The 14,633-nt window shown below is 44.5% G+C and overlaps 1 long non-coding RNA gene across 1 annotated transcript in view; it reads right to left on the bottom strand.

Moving 5' to 3' along the window:
* LOC112545058 (uncharacterized) overlaps positions 1-8,014 on the bottom strand; it is a 100,976-nt gene extending 92,962 nt beyond the window's left edge. The window contains exon 1 of the long non-coding RNA XR_003088462.2: positions 7,877-8,014. This is a non-coding gene — a long non-coding RNA (uncharacterized LOC112545058). The remainder of the gene's footprint in view (positions 1-7,876) is intronic.
* Between the last annotated feature and the right edge of the window lie 6,619 nt (positions 8,015-14,633).

Here is a 14,633-nt window from a genome sequence, read left to right as displayed (position 1 = left end):
TTGTGAACTCCAGGGCATTTTTTGCTTATCTTTTTTAATTAACTTTGTATTGAATTTTCCATAAAGGAAGAATATAGCCAACGAGTAGAAGTATTATAATATGAATTTTACTTTTCTAATTTACTTCAGCCAATTTGCTTTATTTCCTAATGAGCCAAGTTGTTCTAGCTTCAGTTGCAGTCACTCAGTCAAATAAATAGTGGAAACAAAAAAATTCAAAATGACAAGAATTAATTAGATGAAATACTTAATAAAGTCCAGTAAAAATGAAAGAAAATGTTTGCCACCAACAGTTATTTTCAACCTATGTGACAATATTAAAAATTAGAAAAAAGTAATGGTTCAGCTAACAGTTGAATTGAACTGTGTACCTCGTGAGTTTATTCTGACATGATACCTTAATGGGAAAAAATTGTCATAGGAAATAAGGTCAAAATCCAAGAGCAATTTATCACATTTTTACAGACACAACTGCCCGTGCAAAAGTATGTGCACATTGCCACATACAATTGCTTTACTCGTGACTTAATATTTTGTCTATGCCTTTGTGAAAATGGGCATGTCATCTGTGATGCAAACACATTTTTTTCAAAGCAGTACTATATGCTACAAATGGATGGCTCAGGAAATTGGTTTCAAAGTCTGTCACCTTAGGGTATTTCAGTTCTACCCAGAGTAACAGCGATCAAGAGCTGCCTCCTTATATATTTGTATGGCAACTTAGGTGAAACGAGTTGATAGGTTTAGATCAATGATCCGCAAACCTTTTAAGTAATATCCTCTTTACCCCTAATATAATCAGCCCACCCCCCATGAATGGTGTTTGGGAGTGAGGATTCAGTCAGGGCCAATGGGCAGGGGTCGAGGTTGTGGGAACAGGGATAGGGCTGAAGCAAAGCTAGGCAAGGTGGCACTCCCTCCCTACCACTCATGGGGGCTGGTATGGGCCCTGCTGTGCCCTCACAAGTGTTCCTGCTGACCTACTTAGAGGGGCATGTCCCACAGTCTCTGGTTTAGATTAATTTTAAGGAGACACATGTCCACAATCCCAAAGCACAATTAGATTTAATTTTGCTTAGTGGTTTCTTTGGCAGTCTCAGCAGATATCCAGGATGAAGCCATGACTACATGACGAGCACGTAGCCAATATAGGAATATCAGCATACTCTACCAACAAATCACTCCTAGACGACTTCTAAATGGCAGCACTATTTCGGTTTACCAGAGGTATCCTGGAATAGCTATTCCACGTCTTTTGAGCGCACCTGTTATTTCGAAATATAACAGGCTCGCTATTCCGACGTCCTTGTAAGCCTCATTCCAGAAAGAGTAAGGGCCATTTCGGAATAGTGATTTAGTTTGAAATAAGTGCTGTGTAGACAGCGCCAAATTTCAAAATAAGCAATCTTGCAATCATATCACAATTTGCGTAGCTCAAATTGCTTATCTTATTTTGACTTACAATGCAGTGTAAACACACCCCTAGTGTTGACATAGCTATACTCACAAAGAGAAATCTTTTATCAATAAAATAAAACTATTCCCCATAAGCAAAACAAGCTATACCAGTAAAAGCACCACTATGTCAATCAGGATTCACATCTTTTCACACTCCCAACTGGCATAGCTAAGTGTGTAGGGTAAGCCTAGCTTTAATTATTTGCTGGTTGTCCTGAGAGGTGAAAAGGTCGACCCACACTGACAGGGCCCAGTGGAGATACTTGCAGTGTTGTGCATACTGCACCAATTTTGTACGCAAATTCAAGCTTTCTGAAAAGCTGTCAATTTGTCACCTTTCATGAGCAAATAAATTTGCTTAGAAATTCTAAATAGAAAAGAATAAAGGAGGATGCTCTAATCTAAATAATAAAAACCTGCTTTTGGGAATATTTATTATTTGCTGGAAAACATAAAGAATTTAGCTTTACATGAACAGCAACACTAAAGGAGCAAAATAAAGACTCTAATTAATCACTGAGTGCTTGTCATGCTGACAACTAAAGAATTGGAAAGTTACAAAGTACCAAAGTGAAACCGCATCAATCATCTGATGATGGCAAATAAATTAATCCAAAATCATTGGGTGCCATCAAGGTCCAGGGAGAGGGAAAAGAAAAAGGAAGAACACTAGCGGATATCAAACAGAAAATGTACACATGACCCTGTTTATATTCATATTACATATCCCTGGCAAACCACTACCATTCCCAGTTCTGTGCCAATCAAAATAGCCAGATGCCACATTTAGGGTACGTCTAGACTGTGTGGCTCTTTTGAAAGACGCTTTTTCGAAAGAAACTTCTGAAAAAGTGTCTTTCGAAAAAGATCATCTAGAATACAATATACGGATCGGAAAATCGATCCGCTTTTTCGAAAAAGAGTGTCCTGACTGCTGGACGCTCTTTCGAAATAAAAAGCCACCCAGAACCGCTTCTGCCAGGGTATGGGGGTAGCATTTCCTTCCTTTGCAGAGACTCGTAGTTAAAGGGACGCCCCGGAACACCCGTTGATCTGCTCCTGCAGCTGCCTTTGCTGTCCCTCTAGAAGGAAAGCAAGGCATTGCAGTGCTTGTTTGGAGTGACCAGCTACCTGGGACACCCCAGCAGGTTTTTTATTTGGAGGTTTTTCTGATTTACAACGCTTTTTTCGGCATGGAGCCAAAGCTGCCCCTGGGCATGCGATGGCCCCACGCCATCAAACTGTAAGTTTTGCTGCCTCTGCATGACACAGTCATGAGGCTACTTCCCCATCTGAACCCAGACCAGAGGTACGAAGGGTTCGCCCATCATACAGCTCCACTGCCCTTGCCTCCAAACTTCTTCGTGGACAGGCGTTTTTGGAGGCTTGACACCAGCTCTGACTGGTGGAACCGGCTCGTTATGGAGCTCTGGGATGACCAGAAGTGGCTCCGCAACTTCCGGATGCGGAAGGCCACTTTCCAGGAGCTGTGTACCTGGCTCGCCCCAGCTCTGCAACAGCAGGACACCTACCTGCGGGCCACCATTGCCCTCTGGAAGCTGGCCACCCCCAACAGCTACCACTCCATGGGACACCAATTTGGAGTGGACAGGTCTACCGTTGGGTCCATCCTGATGGAGGTAAGTCATTGTCGGGGGACAGTCACAGTTTGGTGGGGGGAAGGGAGACTGTCAGGAAAGGGCAAGATGGAATGGCAGTGGGAGTGGGAAGGAGCTCCTCCACTTACCCTGAGCTGTGGGGGGGGGGAGGGAGGAAGTTCTGAGGAGGGGATTCCTGGGGTGTTTGAGGGGGAAAGTGGGTGGTGGGGTCTCCTCCTAAGAGGTAAGGCACCCCTTCTAAAATTTTGTTGTCTGTCTCTTTCTGCAGGTGGTGAGGGCCATCAGTTGTGAGCTGCTGAACAGGCTCATCCGTCTAGCACACCTGGATAGCGTCATGGCCGGTTTTGCTGCCCTTGGCTTCCCAAATTGTGGAGGAGAACTCAATGGAACACACATTCCAATCTGTGCACTGCCCCATCGAGCAGCCCAATTCATTAACAGAAAGGGCTACTTTTCAATGGTCCTCCAGGCCCTGGTCGACCATCATGGCCAGTTTACTGACATTTGCGTTGGGTGGTCAGGGCGGGCACATGAAGCCTCCATCTTCAGGAACTCGTACCTCTACTGGAGGCTTCAGGCAGGAACATTTTTCCCGCATCGTGACTTTGCGGTTGGGGACGTGCACATGCCAGTGTGCATAGTGGCTGATGCCGCCTAACCCCTGATGCCGTGGCTGATGAAGCCCTACTCCAGCCACCTGGATGTGAGCAAGGAGCAGTTTAATGCTCATCTTAACCGGGCTCACAACCAGGTAGAATGTGTGTTTGGATGTTTAAAAGGGAGATTCCAGTGCTTGCTCACATGGCTAGACATGGGGGAACACAACATCCCTGAGGTGGTGGCTGCGTGTTGCGTTCTCTATAACCTGGTGGAGAGGAAAGGAGACGCCTTCCTACCAGGGCTGGGTACAGGTGCTGATGGTCAGGAGAGGCACTTTGCCCAGCCCCGGACAGCTGCCATCCGCCAGGCTCACCAGTCTGCTGTTCGCATCCGGGAGGCTCTACAGGAGCAATTCTCTATTGGAGGCCACTGACGCTCCTGAGGGGCTCCTGTCTGGGAGCTTGGCCCTGGCCCAATATAAGCTTCCCTCCTCAACCCTTATCCTGACCCTGTTTGTAGAAATAATAAACACCTGGGCTATGTCTAGATTGGCATGATTTTCCGCAAATGCTTTTAACAGAAGAGTTTTCTGTTAAAAGCATTTGCGGAAAAGAGCGTCTAGATTGGCACGGACGCTTTTCCGCAAATCTAGACACGCTTTTGCGCAAAAAAGCCCCGATCGCCATTTTAGCCATCGGGGCTTTTTTGCGCAAAACAATACTGTGCTGTCTACACTGGCCCTCTTGCGCAAATGATTTGCTCAAGAGGGCTTTTGCCCGAACGGAAGCAGCATAGTATTTCCGCAAGAAGCACTGATTTCTTACAGTAGGAAGTCAGTGTTCTTGCGGAAATTCAAGCGGCCAGGGTAGACAGCTGGCAAGTTTTTTCTCAAAAGCAGCTTATTTTGTGGAAAAACTTGCCAGTCTAGACACAGCCCAGGGTTTGTCTGAAAAGAATAACTTCTGTTTTATTGTTATAAATGTCAATAACTGAAAGAAGGTATAACTGTTGCAAACATAAAAAAGCTTTTGTTTATTTTTGCTGGAGAAAGTATACTTTACTGACAAACTATGTACAATAAACATTTTCTTAAACACAATGTTTGGTATTTAACTGGGGTGATGTGGGTGCTTGAAACCTGGAGGGGGAAAGGGAACTTGAAACCTGGAAGAGTGATGGGGGTGCTTGAAACCTGTTGGGGGGAAGAGGATTTGAAACCTGGAGGGGGGAAGGGGATCAGGTTGCACGGTGCTTGCCTGCTCGCAGTCTCCTGCTGGTGCCTCGTGTTCGAGGTCCACCATGGCCTCGGGATCAGGTGGGGAGACTGTCTGTTGGCACTTGGGTGTGGGAGGCCTGGGGGATAGGAGGGCCAGGGGGAGAGAGGGACTGGGGAACTGAGGGGGCTGAGGGAGAGGGAGGTACAAGGGGGGAAAGGGATGGTGCTGTGGAAGAGGGGTTTGGTGGTGCGGGATCATAGGGTGCTGGAGGAGCAGGACCAGGCACAGGAGCAGGCAAGCCACAGACCTCCCTGAGAATGGCACACAGGGACGCACGCTGCTGGACAAGCTCCTCCATCAACCGATCATGCCACCGAGCCTCTGCCTCCACCCTCTCTCGTAGCATGGTGTTGAGCTCCTGCACGGCCGCCACATGCTGCCTCAGGATGTCTGCATAGACACGCCTGTGTCTGCAGCTCCCATGTCCCCAGGATGGAGGTGGGGCTGGAGTGCTGCGGCCCTCTTGCACAGCTGGTCCAGCTGTGGAGGAAAAGAGGAAGACACAATCAGTCATGTGTGCAACAACTGTCCAAAAGGGCATGCCCTCTCCTTCAGACAGGGGACTCAGACATTCTGAAGGTAACACCATGTGTGACCTGGGCATCAGCCTGAGCATCACAGAGGTCCCAAAGTGCCAATGGGACCTTGCACTGACAACCCACCTGGGTGTGTTCTGGACATGGTTTATGCCACCACGTGGAGCACCCCCACATGTCACACTCTACCACTGAACATGTTGGCACATGCACAGCCAGCTGCATGATGGCCATGGTGAACATTACAGGTTTCCCTTGTGCATCCCCCACCCTGTGTGTTACACAACATCACTGCACTCACCTGCTGCTTCATCTCCGGCATCAGATGACACCTGGGAGGCCTCTGGGATCTGGGTGACCGGCTCCAGAGCGAGGGTCACTGTCTCCTCACTGTCCTCCTCCTCCGGCACCATCTCCCCATCTCCAGACTCCCTGGACTGCTCTAAGTCCTTCTCTGGCGCTTCCACCCCAGGGTCCTCCAAGCCAGACTGGACGAGACACAGTGGTGTGCGTGCTTCCCCATCACCAAGGATCTGGGCCAACTCCGAATAATAGGGGCAGGAACGGGGGTGCTGCCCCAGAACGGGAGCTCTCCTCCCTGGCCTTTACATAGCCTTGGCGCACCTCCTTTACTTTAGAGCGCGCCTGGTCCTCAGTGTGTGGGTGGTGCCCTCTCTTGGCCAGGGCCTTTGCCATGCGGCCAAAAATGTCCGCATTTTGCCACCAGGGCTCCGTCTACACTGGCCCCTTTTCCGGAAGGGGCATGTAAATTTCACGAGTCGTCGTAGGGAAATCCGCGGGGGATTTAAATATCCCCCGCGGCATTTAAATAAAAATGTCCGCCGCTTTTTTCCGGCTTTTAAAAAAGCCGGAAAAGAGCGTCTAGACTGGCCCCGATCCTCCGGAAAAAGTGCCCTTTTCCGGAGGCTCTTATTCTTACTCTTACTCTTACTCTTACTTTGAAGTAAGAATAAGAGCCTCCGGAAAAGGGCACTTTTTCCGGAGGATCGGGGCCAGTCTAGACACTCTTTTCCGGCTTTTTTAAAAGCCGGAAAAAAGCGGCGGACATTTTTATTTAAATGCCGCGGGGGATATTTAAATCCCCCGCGGATTTCCCTACGACGACTCGTGAAATTTACATGCCCCTTCCGGAAAAGGGGCCAGTGTAGACGGAGCCCTGGTGTTTAGGGCTTGTAAGGCCTCCTCCTCTGACCAAAGCTCGAGAAGGGTCTTGAGCTCTGGCCCAGACAATGCCAGTGCCCGGCGTTTGGAACCTCTGGTTGGGTCCCCAGAAGGCTGTCTAGAAGGGCCAGGAGGATCTTGGGGCTGAGACATGGCTGCACTGGAACAGCCGTGTGCTCTGGCTGCTTTGCTGCCACAACTGGCTGTGAGGGTGACTGTCCCTTTAAAAGATGGCTGCAGTCAGGAACCAGAGACATGCAAGGCATGCCCCAGATTGTCCACCAGGGCTTCTTCCTGGAGGCCCTTATTTTCGAAAAAAGGGGCTCCCCGCATCCACACTCACTTATTTTCAGTAGATCTCTGTCAAAAAAGGCGTTCTTCCTCATGAAATGAGGAGTACCGCCGTCGAAAGAAAAGCCGCGTTCTTTCGATTTAATTTCGAAAGAACGCGGCTGTAGTCTAGACGCAGGTAAAGTTTTTTCGAAAAAAGGCTACTTTTCTCGAAAAAACCCTGCAGTCTAGACACAGCCTTACTTACTTAAGCGGTGACAGCCAGCGCTTTATTTAAAGCAGAGTCAAACAGGTTCATGGTTACAATACAAATCCATTCTGTTAGCATGCATCCTATGCATTTAACTCATCTCACCAGCAAACAGGCTTGCTCAAACTCAAAGAGCACTATCATGGCTGTTAGAACACAGTGCCACAGTTTTGAACTGTGCTGTATTGACATGGTCCCTTCAGACAACAGAGCAAATAATGAAAATAAACTACAGGAGCTGGCTGCAAAGAAGGGGCAGATATTAGCAAATGATGGGTAGGGAATGCTCATTGTATTACAAGGAAAGTACGTGGCAGAGATGGTTTGTTTCATAGCTAAAGGTTTGGGGGAGGCATAATGCTGGGGTGAAAACTTGTCTGAAAGAGCTGTGTTTTGAGGCTAATGAAGTGATTCCAAGGAGAATATTTCTGAGACTGTCAGGGATAGGTTTGCCAGGTGTCCAGTATTGACCTGGACAGGCCAGTATTTTCGCCTCCTGTCCAGTAAAAAAAATCAGAAAATACTGGACACCTAAAATATACGGTATTTTCTGGGGGGGTTTCTCCTGCCAGGAGGCAAAAATACCGGACACCTGGGAACCCTATGACACACTCAGCAACTGGGCCCAGCCCCCGGACTTCCCCTCCCCAAACCCCTGCTTACCTTCTGTCTCGATCAAGAAAACAAGATGGCAAAAACCCTAAAGACCTGAAGCAAGGGGAAGCAATGCCTTCCCTGGGTCTTCCCTGAAAATTGTGGGGAGCAGATACTGTTGACACCAACTCAGCAGAAGGCTCTAACTGCATGACAGCGTGGTGCTCATGGTGACCTCACAGAAAGCCCTGTCATGCAGTGTCATGAGGTTCTCCACACATAGGCTCTCTGTTCCTGTTGGCAAGAACTTTGACAGTAGGCTTCCTCACACAGAATATTTTTTGCCTCCCAAGATGGTGAGGGAATGTTAGCAGAGACCCCTCTTCACAAAACGTCTGTATTGAGTGACAAGTGGGGAGCTTGCTAGTAGTCTTCAGATAGGCCTGTTCTCAATTTGCTTCTCACTGTCTGCAGATAGGCTGTGGCCTGGCCTAGCAAGAGGAAGTTAAGGACCGTTGGGAGGGGGTTTTCTTACCATAGCAGGCATTTCTAAGGCAATGTCAGTAGAGACTTCCCAAATACATCCCCCTAAAGATCCAGATGCCATTAAAAAGAGCAATCTACTACTCATATCACATAAATATTTTCCACCAGATAATTCAATTTTTCCTCACTCATGGCAAGACTGTTGCTTTCAACATATCATCTAGCCTTTTGTCCAGCAGGATTTAAAGGAATCATGCAATGATGCTGCCACTATTTCCCTTGGGCAGCTTTTCAAGAGCACAATAGGACACAATGGTAGGAGATTGTTTCTAATATTTATACTAAATTTCATCTGACTCCTAGAAACACTCTGTACTACTCCTCTTCCACCCTTCCAATACTTTTGTAGATGCTTAGCATATCCCCCTCTGTGTCATAGGCTGGACAAGCATACATTCATTTCAACCCCCTTCATACATCACACCCGCTGGATCCTTAATCAATTTCCTTGCTCTCCATACTGTAGAATAGCATCATAAAATCCTAGCAATTAGAGACCCCCCCCCAAAAAAAAAAAAAAAAAACCTGTAAGATCATCCAATCTATCACTCTGCCAATGCAGTGTATTTCTTATTTTTCTGACAAGCTTGTTTTCAAAGTTCTGAGTCCAGGGCTTGCTATTTCTTCTGTCACTTCCTCCAATTTGTCAATAATGAGACATCAATAATAGATTTTGTTTGTAAAAAAAAATCTTCTTTCAGGGGAAGTTTTGTGATCATACTGTCAATATTTCTTGCCAGATAATTTTTCAAGAGTTGGCCTCCATGAAAACTGAAGTCTTCTCATTCATATTCACATGCCGTGTTAAACATGCAATGCTCCAGTAGTTTAGCTTCCCACACTAGCTTCCAGCTGCTGTCAGTGCTGAGTTGAAAGGACTAAGTCCTAAGGGTGAGAAGTTATTTAGTTTCCTCGTCATCCTACCTCTGTGCATTTCCAAATAAGAGAGCCTGTTGTCATTGGTGCCAAGAGGTGACAAATTATGTGTGGCTAACTTTCCGATATAGTAATCTATCTCCCTAAGAGTACTGAGAATACTGGAGGGAAGCAGTGCATGATAGATCTGAAACATACTGAAAGCTGTAGCTATATTTTCAAAATATAACTATAGTAAACAGATAATCATGCTTAAGTTAGAAGCAGATGGGACAAAAATCTGGTCTCTCACCATTTCCCCATAATATGTATTGATTGATTGAAAGCCCTACCCACCATGGCTTTGGGGTCATACACAACCTTTAGTAAATATATACGGTTTTTGCCTCTTTTTGAAGAAGCAAAACACAAAGAATATATCTCCAGAACCTCAGAAGTTATACATAACCAATTGCCCTGCAAGGACAAGAAGACAGATGGCTTGCACTTGTGCACTGAAAGCCAATAGGTTTATACTCTCTCTGTCACATAATAATAATGCTTGGTACTTTACATGTTCATTAGCTAACGAACCTTCACATAACCACTGTGAGGTACTAATGTACTTTTGGTCTCCATTGTACAAATGGGAAAAAAGAGAAAGAACACAAGTGCTTCATCACATATCACAGCATAAAACTGGTCAAACTGTGAACAGACCCCCAGCTCTACACAGTTCCATGTCTAGTACATTAGATCATATAGTCATTCAACAGCTCAATCAGGGAACTAACCACCAAAATTGAGGGGACTCTACCAAAAATATCCTGCCTTCAGCCATCATATATGTAAGTCTAGCATCTTCCACCGTATTTCCTCGTTGACTGAAATAGGAACAGGACTGGGTCACAAGAGAACACTTGTCTAATGACAATGAAAGGTACATATATTTTTTGCCAACAGGTGCCAGTTAGTTAGGGTACATCTTGTATCCCGAAATAGCTACCCCACATCAAGCTTCTCATTATTTCAAAATATTTTTCGAAATAATGAGCATGCTATTTCTTCATCCTGGTAAACCTCATTAAACAAGGGATTAAGAGATAGCTTGAAATAGCAAGTTATTTTGAAATTTGGCATTGTGTAGATGCACCAAATTTCAAAATAAGGTATTTTGAAATATCTTATTTTAAGTTTAGGGTAGATGCACCCTTACAGAATTAGTAATAATCCTTTCTCCTGTTGGTTAGCTTGGCGGGTTGTTATCAGAGAGCAGTTGTTTGTTTGTTGTCTTTAAACTCCAGGAAATTACATACAATAAAAAAACAATGCATCATTTAGATATCTTAGGTATATGTTAAAAATCAGTTTGGTTATTTAGAAAAACAAAAATTGAACTAGAATAATATAAGTGAAATACACATCTTTTTGAGCATGCAGTTGTAACGCACAGATCTAGGTGTGGAGTACTGTCCCATCAAGTGACACTGAAACCACTTACAGAGAGAATAATGAGTCTGTTCCAAAGCCTTAGATGAGAGCTAACTGGCTTTTAGTTCATGCAGTAGAGGCTCCAGAGGCCCCAAGTTTGATTGCACCTAGTCAGCATTACACAATGCTCAGTGCAGTGGTGAATCACATGCTCACCCTTTATTCTAGAATAGGTCAGATGGCTTAGACTATTGGGGCTGCAGGAAAAATCTGTTGTGTTCCTATAATTAAAAACTGTCAAATGCATATGTTCATGGAGGTAAAGTTAAAATTGAGCCTGTGACGTTAATATTTTTCAACTTTTGAGTCCTACATAGCATTAGGATTGCTTTAACATAGCTTACTGAAGTGAGTGTATATAGCAATAGATCTTACTTATAATACAATAAGGCCAAATTGTTCAAATTGGAGTGTCGAAAGGTAAGCTTCAATATGTGTCTTTAAGTAAATGTGGCCTGATTTTCAGAGGTACTGAGCAACTGCAGCTCCCACAAAAGAAAGAGGCAGAAATAAAGAAAAGTATAGTAGTAAAAAAGATGTTAGGTTTGTGCTACATAATTATTACAGTATGGTAAATAAGGCCCTACTGTGTGATTTTATATCTGTCCAATCTATTTGGCCTCTTTTAACATGTGCTAAATATAGAGTAAATGCAGCAACACAAAGAAAATGAATTGATAAGAAAATAAGCACAGCAGTACCTTGCAGGAACTGTATAAAAATAAAAGTCTTTAAGAGCTCTTGAAAATATATCCTTAGATTCCTCATTCTGAAGCTCAACGGGGAACCACTAGCCCAACTCACTAGGGATTAGAAAGGAAAAATTATGAAGGGGATTGTACATACATTTCTGTAATAAGAGGGAAATCTCTTTTCCATGTCCCTCAGGCCTCACCTCCCACCATCATGGCATAAGTTCTGGCCCTTTGCCACTGTATCCTAACTAACATAGGCCATTTTATAGTGGCAGTGCAAAATAGCTTTCATGAACATGAGAGTCAGGCAAATGGTGATAGTGCAAGATGACGGAAACTCTCATACTGGTAAGTGCCTTTAGACAAATTGTACTCTTTCAAGACAACCCTACACACACACACACACACACACACACACACACACACACACACACGAGGGCTTTGATAATACAGAAAGTTGAAAAGCTGATTATGCATCCCACAAAATAACTTCTAAATTTCAAACAAAAGTCATCCCAATTCAGGTCAAAAAGCCAAAATTTGGGGTAAAAAAATCAAAATCCTTCTGGAAAAAAATCATTGGGTACTGATAAAACATTTCATTTTGAAAAAATATTAAATATTTCATTTCAATACATGTAACATAATTTGTTTCTATTTTGATCCTTCCTAAATATAAAATAAATGTGTAAACAAACATCCATTTTGGAAAAAATCAAAATATTTTCACTCTAAAAATGTCAAAATAGGACACCTCAACATTTTCAAAATGGGCTTTCCATTTTTCCAAGCCATATTTAATTTAATTGATAGAATTTCACACACAAATAGTTTTTATCACAACAACATTTTGTGATAGAAAACTGTTTTGACTAAAATTGCCCTTCCAGCTCTATTTCATATGTGTGTTTTTCAATTATAACTCCTCCCTCCATTTTCCACATCGACTCTCCCTGCATAATGTGTATCAGAAAGAATCTGTCTCCACTCTACTACCTGTGTGTCATAACCAGATGATGACATTTAAAGTGACAGAGCTTGTACATGAGAAAACATAACGGGGCGTGGTAATGGACTTATCTTACTTATTTTCATTTACTCTAGCATTGATAGTAAATTTTGTACAAAGCAATGCCATTACAAATCCACGACTCACAGCTAGCCCACATTAGGTCACAGCCCTCATTGTACAACAAAATATAACAATCATCACTCAGTATATGAGCCCATCTAGAAATCAGTCTTTATAAAACAAAGACTATCATACAAAATTTCACCCAATTCCAAACATACAAACTCCTTCATCTTGCTCCTTTGGGAGAAGATATTTTCCGCCATTACTTCCAGCCCTTAGACAATCAACTTCCTCATTTCTGGATTTAGCCTCATCAAACTAGCTCCTACCTATCACCCACTTGTCACAGTCAGGGCAAATATGATGGAGATTAGAGCTCTTATTACTTTGCCAAACCTTTTAGCAGCCTTATATACATATTGAATGGAAGGTCTGGTAAAAACTGAACCTCAGAGCTGTTTACATCTATGTTGTCAATTCAGCTGTAGCTCAGACTGGTAATGTCCAGTGGCCTTTGGAGATCTCAGTTCAGTTCTTGTAGAGTTGAAGGAGTAAGATATACAGGTCCAGATGGCAAGCCCATTTACCTTCCCAAAGTCAGAGCAGAGTTGGGATTGGGATCTATACAAAAACAAGGTTAGATTTCCAACATAGACTTACAGAATCATAGAAACATATGGCTAGAAGGGGCCCTAAGAGGTCATCTAGTCCATCCTTCCATGTGCTGAAAGGATATGTCATGTGTAAATCAGTGTAGCTCATTTTACTTCAGTGGAGCAATGTTGCTTTACACCAACTGAATTACTGGTTTATTTGGCTCACTGACAGATTAAGGATGGGATTTTCTAAGGGATTTAAGGGAGTTAGGTGCCAGCTGTCATTATAAGTTAAGCAGTGTAGGCACCTTAAATGCTTTAGGACTTTGAAAATCCCAACGGTGATGGGTTGTATCAACCCTGCACTGGTGCTTAAAGGGTTAACCTGGCCCAGCTGCCTGAGAAAGCCCCACTCCCACAAACCTACTGGGCATGCTCCAACTGGAAGATGGCTATAAAGACCTGTGGAGGTGCTCGGTCAGGTCTGACTGCCACAGGGGAAATAGGTCATGCAGGAGCTTCGGAGAGGAAACACAGCCGGAACACACAGTAACATTTAGACTGAGAGGGACTGCAGCAGAAGCCCCTAGACTAGATTGTGAAGATGGAGAGGACTTACTTAATCTGGGTAAGAAGTAGTCTAAGGCAGGGAATAGTTCCCTGAGACCTTGGCATGTTGCAGTGGGATTCCCTTCTGAGCTAGCAGAGGGATTGCTCCACCGCTGACAGGGCCATGGGCTGAGACCTGGTGGAGAGAGAGGGCCCCAGTCCCTCTATTACCCATCAGGTACTCCCATGTGAAGCAATTTTGTTTATTATATATTGACTTTGGGGCTATTAGGCCGTATTACCCTGATGCCAGAGGAACTTTATGTGGACTCTGAAGCTACTGGACCGTACTGTCTACAAACTTTGTGGCTGCTGGCCCATACTACCCTGAATACAGGGGCCTGCATGTTGACTGTGGCTGCTGGGCCATGCTATGTATCAATTCTGTGGCCGCGGGGCTGTATTACCCTGAACGCAAGGGGGAAGGTTTGGATTCTACGGCCTATAGGCCATGCTGCACTGAGTACACGTCGCAGTACATAGAATTTGTGGCTCATAGGCCACCCTATCTCAAATGGAGGTCGCAGGGGCTGCAGCGGACTTTCCCCGCCCTCTCTGGCAGGTGGACAAGGTGCCCCTTGACACAACGTTCAAGAAATTCTTGTCAATTATAGCACCATTAATCTCCATTGATGACTGTAGAGAGAGCACATTCCTGGCTGAATTCTGACCCTCTCCCCCTCTTCCCCACCAAAGTTTTGAGTGTTTCTATGTCTTATTGGACAATTTGTGCAATCATACTAATGGCACTAAGAACTCTGAGGACTAAGTCATGAGATTGAACTGCCTTTCAGCCCTGTGAGAAGTTCTTCTAAGTTCCAGTTGTTGGAACAATGAAGGGACACTTACACTTCTGCTGCTTGAGCTCACCTTGCATTGGCCTCCAGTCTCCAAGACTGTAAATCTGGAGCCTTTCCCCAAACCACACATTCCCTACCTTGCAATGTGTACAAATAAAG

Source organism: Pelodiscus sinensis, chromosome 3 (genome assembly GCF_049634645.1).
Source record: "Pelodiscus sinensis isolate JC-2024 chromosome 3, ASM4963464v1, whole genome shotgun sequence".
Classification (NCBI taxonomy): domain Eukaryota; kingdom Metazoa; phylum Chordata; order Testudines; family Trionychidae; genus Pelodiscus; species Pelodiscus sinensis.
This window is presented reverse-complemented; position numbering and strand designations above follow the sequence as displayed.